Source organism: Pinus tabuliformis, chromosome 8 (assembly GCF_031772625.1).
Source record: "Pinus tabuliformis cultivar Carrire ecotype Pingquan chromosome 8, CPIR1, whole genome shotgun sequence".
Lineage (NCBI taxonomy): Eukaryota > Viridiplantae > Streptophyta > Pinopsida > Pinales > Pinaceae > Pinus > Pinus tabuliformis.
The window spans coordinates 768,544,110-768,558,061 of NC_142294.1; positions in this window are offsets into that span (position 1 = coordinate 768,544,110).

Here is a 13,952-nt window from a genome sequence, read left to right on the forward strand (position 1 = left end):
TATCCCTTCAGGGATATCCTCGAAAATATCATAAAGAAGCACAATCTAATGGATATAGTACCAAAAAATGGGAAATTTACATGGAGTAACAAAAGGTTAGGACTGGGAAACATAAAAGAGCGACTAGACATATTTCTTATTCAGGATAGTCTCATATCAGAATATAGTGCAACAACTTCAAAGGTTATCCCTTCAGCAAATTCAAATCAAAATCCTATAGCTATCAAATTAGGGGAAAGTGAAAACCTGCCCCCCCTCCCATTTAGATATAATCCTATTTGGGCCACCAACGAAGAAGAAAGATTGCTGATCACTGTAGCATGGAAACAAAGCATAAATGGTTCACCAAGTTTTGTTTGGGAGACAAAGCTAAAAAATGTCAAAAAAAAGCTTAAAAATATGGGCAAGAACAAACTACAAAAAACCTCAACAAAAGAAAATTGAGTTGCAGAGAGAGTTGGAACAAGTGCAAAAAAAATTAAAGGAAGGAGAGGTAACAAAAGAAAAGCAATTGAAAGAGAAAGAACTACACTAGGAAATATATAAAAACAATAGGAAAGAAGAAGAGTCATGGAGGCTAAAATCAAGAAATCTGTGGATTCAAGCTGGTGATCAAAACACAGTTTTTTTTTCATAATACGACAAAAATGAGAAGAATAAAAAATCATGCAGGTACAATAAAAGGAGAAGGAGAGATGAAAATAAGGGACAATAGGAACTAAAAAAATAAGCTCATCAATATTATAAAAGTTTTCTAACAACTGATCCGGTCAATCCAAATTATGATTAATTTACAAGTTATATCCCCCAAAAAATCTTTGAAGTTGCTAATTTAGAAATTTTAAAAGAAGTGGATGAAGATGAATTACAGTCAGCCATATGAAATCTCCATCCAAACAAAGCATTGGGCCTTGATGGATTTTCCATTTCTTTCTACCACTCTTTTTGGATGATTATTAAAAAGGACCTCCTTAAGATGATCAGGTGGGTTTTAGAAAGAAAAAAAATAGGTGGATTCACTAACTCCACCTACCTAGCACTTATCCCTAAAGAATTGAATCCCTCCTCCTTTCACCGATTTCAACCCATATCTCTCTACAACTCCTCATACAAAATAATATCTAAGATATTGGTCAACCGAATAAAACCTCTTCTACCTATCTTGATCTTTGATAATCAAGGAGGCTTCGTTCCCAACAGGAAAATTGTCGACAATATAATGGTTGTGCAAGAAGCTATTCACTCAAGCCTAGCAAGAAAATAACAAGGATTTATAATGAAACTTGACATGGCCAACACCTTTGATAGAGTCAATCTCTCCTTTCTCTCAGTTGTCCTTCAAAAATTTGGCTTTGCTCCTGAATTCATAGATCTCATAAAAGCCTACATAATAGGCCCTTGGATTGCCCCCCTTATAAATGGAAGGCCTAGTTGTTTTTTTCAAAGCTCAAGAGGCTTGAGACAGGGTTGCCCTCTCTCACCTTTCCTATACATAATAATGGTTGAATCTCTCAGTAGGAACTTGGAACAAAGCAGGAGGAATGGCTCTATCATAGGATTATTCTTTAGCAAAGGTGTCAAGAGTATTAACCATTCTTTATTCACTGATGACACCTTATTCTTAGGTGGTGCTATGTGCATTGTGGCAAGAAGGTTCAAAAGCATCTTGGATAAATTTTTGGAGGTATCTAGTTGCCTCCTAAACAACTTGAAAAGCAATATATATGGTTGGAATGTTCTTGCAAGAACTCTTCAGAGAATATCCCAAATATTAGGAGTTCCCTTCCAAGCAAATTGGGATCATTTTAAGTACTTGGGACTGCCCATTACAAAAGAAATCATGAAGTCAAAAATATGGAATAATTATATAGAAAAAATGAAGAAGAAAATTCAACAATGGGGAATCCTTTGGCTTAACCTTGCAGGGAGGATAACGCTGATTAAATTAGTATTAGTTGCTCTTCCTCTCTATCAATTTGCTATTGTTCATGCACCAGTTGGAGTACACAAGCAAATCAAACTAATAATAGTAATAATAATATATATATATATATTTTTTTTATTTTTTTTTTATGGCAGGGGGGTAAGAATGATACAAAAAATTCAGCTTGGTAAAATGGATCCAAGTAATTGCACCTTTTGAAAAAGGAGGTATCTCCATCCGTCTTCCTGGATTAATGAATATATCCTTAGGAGCTAAGGTCATTTGGAGATTTATAAATGGAGAATCCACTTGGTGGAAGAAATTTTTAGAGGAAAAATATCTTAACTACCCTCACCAATCCTTTCTCACTGGAAAAATGCCTATTAGGCCATGCTCTCAAATTTGGAAATTAATCAAAAAAGCCCTCCCTCTTGTCAAAGAAAACACATCAAGAATCCTTGGGGGTGGTCAAAACATAAATATTTGGAGTGATAGTATAATGGGCAATCCTCCTCTCTCAAACCTACATGGTATTTAGGAACTAAAAAATTGGATGGTCAACAAAGGCATATGTTCTCTGGAACAAATATCAGATTGGAACTAGAATGATAATTCTTGGGATAGTTGGATTCCTCTAGCCTTCTCCCCATACCTCAGACCTCAATAAGATACCTCTTATCTCATCGCAAAGTTGTAGCACCAATCGGTTATGGCCAACAAGACTCCTTCAAATGGAATCCAACAGGAGGAGAGTTCACAGTCAAATCAGGGTATTCGAAGCTTCAAGAGAATCAAGATCATCATGATTGGTCCCTTTGGAAAGCAGTTTGGAAGATTGAAAGTCTTCCAAAAATAAAAATCTTCATTTGGACCATGTTAAAAGGGAAAATACTTACAACAGAAAACCTTAAGAAAAGGGGCATTCTCTGCCCCTCTCGTTGTCCCCTGTGGAAAGAAGAAGAAGAAACAATCCAACATATTTTTAGGGTGCAAATCTGAAAAATTCTGTTGGACCTTGTTGGCTGGACCGATTGAAGCAACTATCAATACCAATCTCACCATCACTGAATTCTACTCAAATTGGAAAGACAAGTACCCATACTCCTTAAAAAACAAGAACTTGATAAAAATATTCTGGAACAATCTTCCCTCTTTTTTATGTTGGCAAATTTGGCTTGCAAGGAACAACCAAAATTTTCAAAAAGATTCTTGTTAAAACTTGGGGGCTAGCAACAGAATTCCTTTTTGCAAAAGGAGTGAAAAATCTAGATTTCAGTCTCCTCCAACACGAAGAAAAAATATGGATGAGTTTAGTTCCAGACAGGGCTCAAAACTTTAGAAGTGTTCCAAGAATAACACCAAGTAAATACAAAAATTGGAAAATTCACCTTAAAGAAAAGGAATTTATGATGTGACTAAGTACTCTAAAGAGACCATGTTTATTCTTCGATGGGGCCTCAAAATCAAATCCAAGTCGAGCAGGCGCAGGTGGCTATGTAATGGATCAAGAAAAGAAAAATGTGATAGTTTTTGAATGGGGTCTTGGATCAGATTCCAACAACAAAGCTGAAGCATATGCATTTCTTTTGGGATCTCAAATCCTTAAAAGAAAAAATTATCTGAATCCTGTCATCTTTGGAGATTCTTCAATTCTAATCCAACTAATGGTAAAGAAAGAAAGGCCGAAAAATGCTGGCCTTGGGCAAATAACAACCAGAATTCACCATCATCTGAAAAATATGGGTAATGTCACCTTCTACCACATTCTGAGAGAAAATAATAAGGATGCTGATAGACATGCCAACAATGTGATTGCTCTTCCCTAGGGAGTTTTAAAAATTGAAAATGAAGTCTCCAATCAAATCATCCCCTAATCCCTCTCGTCCTTATCCTTTTCTAATCTACGTCTTCATGGTCCAGTTAATCATCATCAATATCTTGCTCTATCCTGCCCCTATCAGCTTTATTATCCCAAAGCAATTTGTCTCTGCCCCATTATCCTTCTTGAGTTGCTCCTCTTCTGACTCCTATCCTCCTCATGATCCTCCCTCCTCTAACTCTCGGATCACACATTTGAACCTTCTCTCTATATTTCCTTGTCCCTTCTCTTCTCCCCTGCATTGTGTCCCCTCCTCTTTTACTAGTCGATGTTCCTGCTCTTCCTCCCTATCCTTTAGCTTGGCACCTTCCCCTTATCAACGTTCTCCAACCGAGCTGGTAGTGCTTCCCTCTTTTGATGTAGCACCCTTCTCCTTTAGTAGTTGTCCTTCGTATCTCCAAATGGAATCGATGGACATTACTCCTAAGATTCAAATTTTCACCCACTGCAAAGCACACAAAGTAGTGTTGGAACATATAAAATCAATGCTTGAGAAGCTACACAATCAAACAAGATAGGTGAATGATATTATTTTTTGGCAACTCAGTAAACACATGGAGGAGTTTAAAAAACTCAACAACATATGCGCACAATTGGAGGATGCTATCAATTTTATGAGAGAAGTAATAGCAAAGAAGCCAAGGGAAAGATCCACCACCCTGGATTGAAGCAACAAAAACCAGCAACAGGAGGAAAAAATAGTACGACTTCAAGAATCATAGCAGAATCAAGGCTAGTGGTTTAGGCTTGGACAATGGTGTTTTCTCTCTTGAGTTGGATAACCTTGTCTCCATTTGGGAATATAGGCCAACTCAACTACATACAACATCAATAGAAGGGTCAGTTGGAATCTCAACCAAGATAGACAATGCAAATTTTTCTCCATGCAGTCCTAACATTGTGTTTTCTCCCCGTGCACCTACACTTAACACCTGTTCAGGGTGTGTCTAGTTTTTTCTCTCCTGCGCCTAGCAGACTCATCTCATCATCTCTTGCTTTTTCTTCACAAGTGGGCTTTGCTGACCAAAGTGGTTTTTCCCCTTCTCGGGCTCCTTTTTTTGGTGTTTTTTCTAACAGTGGTCCATATGGGGGTTATGGTCATGGCATTAAGGAGGGTTTAATGATGGGCTAGGGTTTACTCAATGAGTGGCTATTGAAGCACTAACAACAACAAGTAGTATTGTTATTAGCTAGGGTATGGAGGGGACCTGCTTTTTGCCCAATGATTTAGAATGTATTGTTTAATATCTTAATGAGGACTCTAGCACCAATCAAGGTGACCTTGCACTTGAAGTGGAGACAAGGGAGGCTTCGTTAGTTCAGGACGAAACCCCAGCTTCAAGACACATGGTTGTTGATCAAGTGATAGGAGGAAAGAAGATTAAAAGGAGCAAACACAAAGGGCCAAAGTCAGATGAAATCAACATGGTCTTTGGGGAAGATGTTCAGATGGGGGAGGTTGTAGATATGGCAGAAAAGGTGGTGGTTGGGCGTGCCAGGGGTTGCTTCTTTTTGGTTGAATTTTTAAAGCAATGGGTGGACATATAATTGAAGAATGAATTGTTGGAGACTTAGAAAATCACCACCCACACTCGAGGTTGGTTCATGCTCAAATTCTCCTAGGAAAAAGTTGTTAGTCAATTGTTGAATAAACTTGGATGCATTGACTTTGATCCCATCTTATTAAGGTGTTGGTCCCCTTTGGTTGATGTAAAAAAAAGAAACATGGGTAACGCCTCATTATGGGTTTGATTGTCAGGTTTTCCCTCTCAATTCTGATCTAAAGTCGTTTTCAGAAGGAATGGTAATCGATTAAGATCTTATGTGGACATTGATAGATCGTATGAGATTACTGGAAAGATGACCTTTGCTTGAATTCTTTTCAACCTCGACACCCCTGATGGATTATACCCTGTTATTGGCTTAAATTTCAGGGGGATTACCCATAAGAATATTTTGGACTACAAGGGCATCCTGTATTGGTGTCATCGGTGTCACAATGTGGGCCATTACTTGGAGGAATGCCCCCTCCCATACTGGGGAAAAAGGAGAAATATATCAATGCGTGGTGATGTGAGGAAGGAAGGCTCGAGGCCTGCCCTGAAGGGTTTCTAGCATCTGGGGTTTGAAACGAAAGTAGTGCTGCATGAATCGACGACAAAGAGTTTAGTGCATCATGATGGGTTGGTGCCTCCTCCTGGCCTTGGGATCGAGCAAGCGGTTGGACCATCCTCAATAGGTGATATGGATCCAGGGAGCAGAATGCATACGCCAATGCCTTATCTAAGGAAGGTGCTTCTCTGGATCCGGGGTCATGGCACATTACAAAATGCATATAGGATCGAAAGTTCGCGTTCTAACACCAACCCTTCATAGAGGGCATTCACATAGGACCCTTATTTTTTTTTCAAAATAATTATTTATGGTTGATGTTTTATTGGCACAATATGTCTTCTAAATGTTTTTTTTTTCCCTGCAGATGATATGGATGGTCTTGTCTCATATATATATATATATATATATTTCAAATATATTTTTAATGTAATTATCTTTTTATCATCTCTGTATGGTTGCTCATTGAAGGATATATATTGTTTCTCTTTAAAGAAACAATTCCTCTAAACAGAGCCAAATTTCTAGCCGATTTTTGGGGTGCATATATATATATATATATATATATATCTATATATTTATTTAGAATTTAATATGCTTGAGTGTCTAGTTATTAGATATTATTTAATAATATCTAATAAAAAGTATTAAGAAATATTGAGTGTGGCATAAACATAGGAGAGACATCACGTGTTGAAGTTATAAGCATGTATTGGAGCCTTATCATTGCAATATTAAGGTTATACAAAGGTTTAGTATGATATTTGATGTGAGGGGACGGTATGACAATGTTTTTTGCAAGTGTTCTCCCATTATTATAACCATCTACCATGATGGTAGATAGTAAGAGATGTTGGGACTCAAAATATGAAACAATGTGTTTGGACAATTTAACAAAATGTTGGACAATTTTGGAGACATGTTCCAGTGTGGAGCATTGTTTGTTTGTTGAGACCTCCTTTCTTGTCTCACTTGTGTTATATGTTAGAATGCAACATGATGTTTAGGGGCTAGTTTAGAGAGGAAAAGGGAGGGGAAAACCAAATAAAGGAGGAATGCATGCAGAGAGACGACCTCCTCTGTACATGAGGAAGACTAGATATGCAACGAATAGTGTTGTAGCCTACAATTCCAAGCATTTTGTCACTACTCATGAGGCAATAAAGTAGATGGAAGAAAATATTAGGCAAATGAGAGGGAGAGACTCTAATGTGGAGGTAGACAGGGGAATTTGACATCTCATACCTCATATACTGAAATAGATGGTGATATTGAGGGGGGGGGGGTTAATCCATATTACGTAAATCTAAATTATTTTCACTTAAAATAGAAGTCACACCACCACATCAATCATTAACAAAATGCATGAACACAAACATTAATGTGTAAACCCAAACTAGGAGAAAACTCGTAATGCTTATCTAACTGTCTTCAATTTGTGTAATGTTACGTACAACCACTTGTGAGGATACCAATCCTATGTAAGCACCACCTTAAAATATCACAAGCTTCAATTTGCCAAAAAGATGAGGAAACCTCTCCTTTGTAAACACCAATTTACAACTACTTAAGCTCCAATTTGTTTTATAGATGACAACACTCCTATTCTGCAATTCAATTCAATATAGCACTCTGTTGCTCACTATTCAATTACCAATAGTTAGGCTTCTAGTATGTTCAAAAATAGATCTTCCCACTTGGAAATTTGTACCCAATATTGCACTTGTTGTCCTAACATTTAGTTAGCCTTTACACCCCTCATAATTTTATTGTCACTTCTCTTTAATTTGTCTTATAGGCCTGCAACCTAGATAAATTAGGGCTTGGCCTTCTTCGAAAATAAACAAGGATAAAATCACAAATGAATACAAGGAAATATAAAAATTACCTCTTCCTGAACTTCCTCAACAACTCAGCATCCAACAAAACTCAACCTCGACTTCTAACAAAACTTAGCTTCCAACAGAACTCACCCTTCTCTTCTTGGTTCACAAGGAGTGAACCCTTATTCTGTTGCTCTCTTCTGTTGCTAAAGACTTCTAGAAAAAATATGAATTTCATGAATGGTGGTTAATATCTCCTCCAAATACCGCCCATTTATAAGCTTTTAGGCATGTAGGACATGCCTGAATTGTGGGCCAACTTATGCAAACTTTTCAAAAATCCATCTCTCCTTAACCATGAGGAGTTAGGAGGCATGCCACCTATTGTTGTAAAGGTCTCGAAATATGATATTTGACTATGTAACATTCTCTTTCATTTGGACAACCTTTGACATCAATAACAACCATTTTTAACAATCCCCCCTTTGTTATTGATGGAAATACTTTGACATTTGCTTCTTCTAATAGTTTCTCCCCTTGTCTGCATCATATGCATAATTATTGTTAGTTGCTTCCCCTATCTACATTCTCTCCCCATTTGACATTAATAGCAAAGGGTTCTCCCCCTGAGTTTGTTCTTTCTTTATTGAGATAAAGGAGAGATCACTCCTAATGTTTGCGTGAGATATTCAAAGGTTTCTTTAGGCTTAGGTTTGGTAAAGATGTCAACAATCTATTCTTTGGTGCCAATATATTCCATATTGAAATTCTACTTGGCGATTTATTCTCTAAGTAAATATCACTTGATTGGAATGTGCTTTGTTTTTTAGTGCATGACGAGATTTCTTAAGATATTCATTGCACTAGTGTTGTCACAAAAATGACAATTCACTGACCATATTCCACTTTAATGTCCTGCAAAGTTTGTTTTATCTAGAGAAATTGGGTACAATAGTTTGTTGCTGCTGTGTGTTCAACTTGAACTAAATAAAGAGAAATTCATGGTTGTTTTTTGCTTGACAAAGACACAAGACAATCTCCTAGGAAAAATTCACTTTCACTAGTGCTTTTTTTGTCATCATCGCTACTTCCCAAATCAACATTTGTTTACGATATCAATGTGATATTTTTACTCTTAGGATACCAAATACTAAAATTGAGTGTGCCCTTTAAGTATCAAAGTATCCTCTTTATTGCTTGCATATGTATTCCTTTGGTGCCGATTGAATTCTTGCAACCATTCCTACTGCCTACATAATATATGGTCTTGAAGTTGTCAAGTATAGTAGATGCCCAATCATAGACCTATAAATATTCGAACTGAATTTAGAGATTCATAATCCTTACTTGACTTGCATCTGGTAATCATAGGGGTACTAATTGGTGCACAATCTTCCATTCCAAACCACTTAAACATCTCCTTAAGGTATTTGGTTTAGGAAATGAATATTCCTTCGTCAATTTCAGAAACTTGCAGTCCAAGGAAGAAGGATAATTCTCCAATCATTGACATTTCAAATTCCTTCGACATTTCTTGAGTAATTTGATGACTCATATCATCGTTATTTCTTCCAAAAATGAGATCATTTACACATACACGTGTAATTAATATGTTATCGTTTTCCATCTTGATGTGGACATTGTAATCAACAACCCTCTTTTGAAACCTTATTGTTGAATATAGTGGTCTATCCTGGCATACCAAGCTCTTGGAGTTTGTTTTAACCCATAAAGATCTTCTTCAATTTATACACACAATCTTTTATTTCGAACATGTCAAAACCTTATAGTTGTTCGATGTGTACTTCTTCCTTTAATATCCATTTAAAAAGGCTAATTTAACATCCATATGATAAACTTTGAAACCTTTAGAAAATGGAAATTCCAAAAACATTCTTATTGCTTCTAATTTGGCAACTAGAGCAAAGGTTTATTCAAAAACAATTCCTTTAATTTGTGCATAGCCCTTACATACAAGTATTGTCTTATTTCTTATAATTTTTCCATGTTCACTCATTTTGTTTTGAATACCCTCTTAGTCCCAATCACTTTTTTGTCTTTTGGTCATGGCAAAAGTTCCCGGGTTCCATTTTTCTCGATTTGATTCAATTCTTCTTCCATAACATTCACCCAATGTTTGTCCTTACTAGCTTGTGCAAAATCCTTTGGGTCTATTTTTATAGCACAGAAAAATTGGCTTTTCCTATTGATTTGGTCATCCTTCTTTAGGTTTGTATACCTGCGTTAACATCTCCAATAATTTGGTTCTTTGGGTGATTTTTTTGCACAAATTTAAAAGTTTCATTGTACGAAGATTGTTCTTATTTTTCTTGTTATTCCTTTGTAGTAATCTCTTATTGGTCCACGTAGATGGTATATTCTGAATTCTCATTTGTTTGCTCTATTTCTTTCATTGGCCATGCTTCATCTATTCTTACATCAATACATTCCACAACTTTGCATATTCTTTTGTTGTAGTTGTTCTAAGATTTACTTCTTGTTGAGTATCCAAGGAAGATTCCCTCATCAACTCTAGAATCAAATTTGCTCAATTTATCGCCATTCATCTTCATGTAACATTTTCTTCCAAAAATTATTATGTACTCATCTAAGGCTAGTTTGCCTTTCCATAGCTCATATGGTGTTTGGTCGATATTAACTTAGAGTTGTGCTCTGTTATGATACAGTTTGTTGCATCAACTACTTCTTTCCAAAACTTATCCAGTAATTTAGCTTCTAGCAACATTGTTCTTGCACCAATATATTATTTCCTTCCACAACTCCATTATGTTGTGGAGATTTTGCAACTAAAAGTTGTCTCTTGATTCTATATTTCTCATATAATTCATTTCATTTGATGTAAATTCACGTCCTTTATATGATCTTAAACATTTGATTCTTAGATTGCTTTCTGATGCAACAAAACTGCATCTTTAAATAATTCGCGGACCTGTGGGTTATGGGCCCACGAAATACGTTGATCTCGTCTCTGCAACAATTATATTCAATAATCCTTCAAGATTATACCACCTCCTTGCAAGGATCCGATTTCTGCTCGTCATTCAAAGTCGCAACACATACTTGTATCCTTTCACACACACATTAATGTATTCACATGAACTGGGCATCGTTCATCATACAACCAATGTTGAAAAAATATTCCTACGATCCACGTTTGATTGCTCAATCTCGTACTATTTCAATGCTAGAAAAAACACAACATAATACTCGATTATTAATTAATATAAAAACACACACCCTCTATTACAAATTTCGCTCATAGTTATGGTGCCATGGCTGGCCCAATTCTCACACAAATGGCCACTTATCGATAGTCATATCAATTCACACGCCGAGAACGCCCTTGGCATCTCTACAGCCTGAATCTCATTTGAATGGTCCCCCTACGACAATGTTGCATATTATAATTTAAATAAAAATTACAATAACGTGTATCATGACAGATCCACGATTTTCTCAACCTAATGCCTTAAATAAACTTGCGGGCCAACAACCAATCGCTAAGGTTTGTAACAATTTTCCATTTGTGCCAATAAATAACAAATTACAAACAAACTTAATCAGATTGGAAGAAATCTCGTCCTCACGCGATGCTTTCTCCTTTGGAAGGTTTCAAAATTCGATTTTCACTTTGAGCCGTTGATGCTCCTGCATCACTTTCATTTTCAACTAAGGCCTTGAATGATTTGAAAGTATCCAATGCTTTTGATTTTGCTTAAAGAAATGTAACCCATATAATTATAGTATAATCATCATTAAACAACATAAAGTACCTTTCTCCTTGCAGGGTTGGTGCTCTTGTCAGTCCACATAGACTTGTGTGATCAAGCTCTAGTGATCTTGACGTCAAGCACTCCCTTGATTTGAAGATCACTCTTGTTTGTTCCACATGTTGGAAATAATTATAGATGATGCTTGTTGGTTTTGAGATTTTGGGAATATCTCTCATTGTTTGTGTTCTACTATTTTTTACCAAAATTGTCAAAGTTTAAGTGTCCTGTTATCACTTGGATTGAACCTCACGCTGAAGGAAGGCAATGCCAGGTTAACTAAAAACCATGCGTAGCCAAGTAGCTAGCCCTACTAGGTTGCGAGAGGGTTCTCTCTGTAAGGATATCAGCAAATATGAGTGGAACAGGAAAAGGATTTTAGGCTAGGTATTGTAGCACGAAGTTTTGATTGGATTTTTGAAGGGGTTTTGCTGGATCAGGAGGAGCTGTACAGTTTAGGTCTAGGGAATTAGGTCAAAATTGTAGGGTGTTTAATGGGGCAAGGTAGGCATAAGGTTTAGCACTCTAGGGCTTGATGGGTGAGATGTTTTAAGACTGGTGAGAGGCTAGGAAGAGCATGTGATTACCATGGATCCTTCCCAAACTGTAGAAAACATATAATGGTGAATGTTTTCCCAAAGCAGAGCACTGATGTAATGAATTCTGCCTATCAACTTGAAAGCATTCACTTAGAAGCAATGAAATGATTAACAAAGTACACAAAACACATTAACATATGATCACAAAAGAAGAAACTGTACTAAAACTCCATACCACATGGATCCCATAAAAATAGCCGCAATTCTTATTAATCTCCTACTAAACTGCTACAAAATGATGTACAATCAAGGTCTGAGCATCCAGCTGAGTCCAACCCTTTACAATGAGAAAGAAGAAGAAGATATAGACATGAATTCAACCTCCTCCCATCCTTAGGGGTCGAATCCCTAAGATGAGGATCTAATCTAACCAACACTGAACAAGAAACAAGAATATAGGAATCTCAACAACTTGCCTCTAAAAGTGAAAAACTAATTCATTTGAGCTCAAACTGACTTCTAAAGTAATGAATCTACCCTCTACTACTAATTATCCATCATATTTACAAACCAAGTCATCATTTACAAAGTTAAATCATCTTTATGAGAGAGAATCCATGAACACAGTAAAAAACTGGAAAAATAGGCATCCTGTGCAAAATCTGCCATACGCGCAACGCCACTGGCCCAACGTGCAGTGCCACTTTCAGGTCCCTTTTCGAGGCCTTCTCGACATCCAAATTGAGCTCATGATAGCTCATTAGAAAGGTCTTCTAGTATGATTTCCAAAACACCTGAAATTTCTTCATTTGAAGCTCATTTGGCCCCTAAAAACTTGATTCTTCCAAGACTGCTTCTGTGTGTCCAAAAAGTGGCAGAAAGGTCATTTTAGGGTGTTTTTTGACCTTTTGGTGGACCATTTTTTCCCAAAAAACTTAGAAAATCCATAGGGTGCATGTACTAATCACTCTGAATCCAAAAATGCAAACCATTTGTGCATTGGATGTCCCTAGGAAAAGCGGAGCCACCTTATGAATGCGCAATGCCACTTCCTGAACGCGCAACACCACTTCAGGACAACATTTAACTGCCTTCCCAGTGTCCAAATTAGGCATGGGACATCTCGTTGGAAATATTGTCCAGTCTACTTTCCAAAAAAATTTTAATTTTTTAATTTGGAGCTCATTTTCACTATCAAAAGTTCAATCTCCCAAGACTAGTCAAAATGTGCAAAATGAGGCTGCCAAAATGCAGTGTTGTTGCAGTCAACTTCTGGAGGTCTTCCTCAACTCGAAATTGAGCTCATCATAACTCATTAGAAAGCTATCTGTGTCTAGTTATCATTTGACTCATCAAGAAAATCATTTGGTCACTCTATCTAGGAGAAATCTTGATTTTCCCAAGGTCACTCTAGAAGTGCATCAACTCTCTTGAGGCAAATGATGTTTTGGACATTTCTCCCAAACTATGAGACCTGTGTAAAAAATGAAGGAGGTTTTTCTTCTTGGGTCTATTATGGAAAAAAAACTCTCTCACTTTTGTCAAATTCATCTTTTCTTGCTCAAAAACATCATTTGAATAAAACCTATCCCGATATGTGGAACAGGGGATTTGCAGAAATGAAGGGAAATGAAGGGGATGAGGGGCTTCTAAATTCTTGAGAAACTTTTGGGAAGTAGGGAGGGATGTTAGGAAGTAGGGGAAAGTGTAATTTCAAGGATTGAGTGAGGGGAAGGGGTCCAAAAGGGAAAAACATAGGCCTAACCTAGAAAAGTGTCAAATTGTAGCAGTAGGCTAGGGTTTGTGGGAAAATGATGAATTTGAGGGATATTAGTGATGGGAAGTGTTTAAGAAGGTATATTAAGGATAGGGGAAGGTGTATGA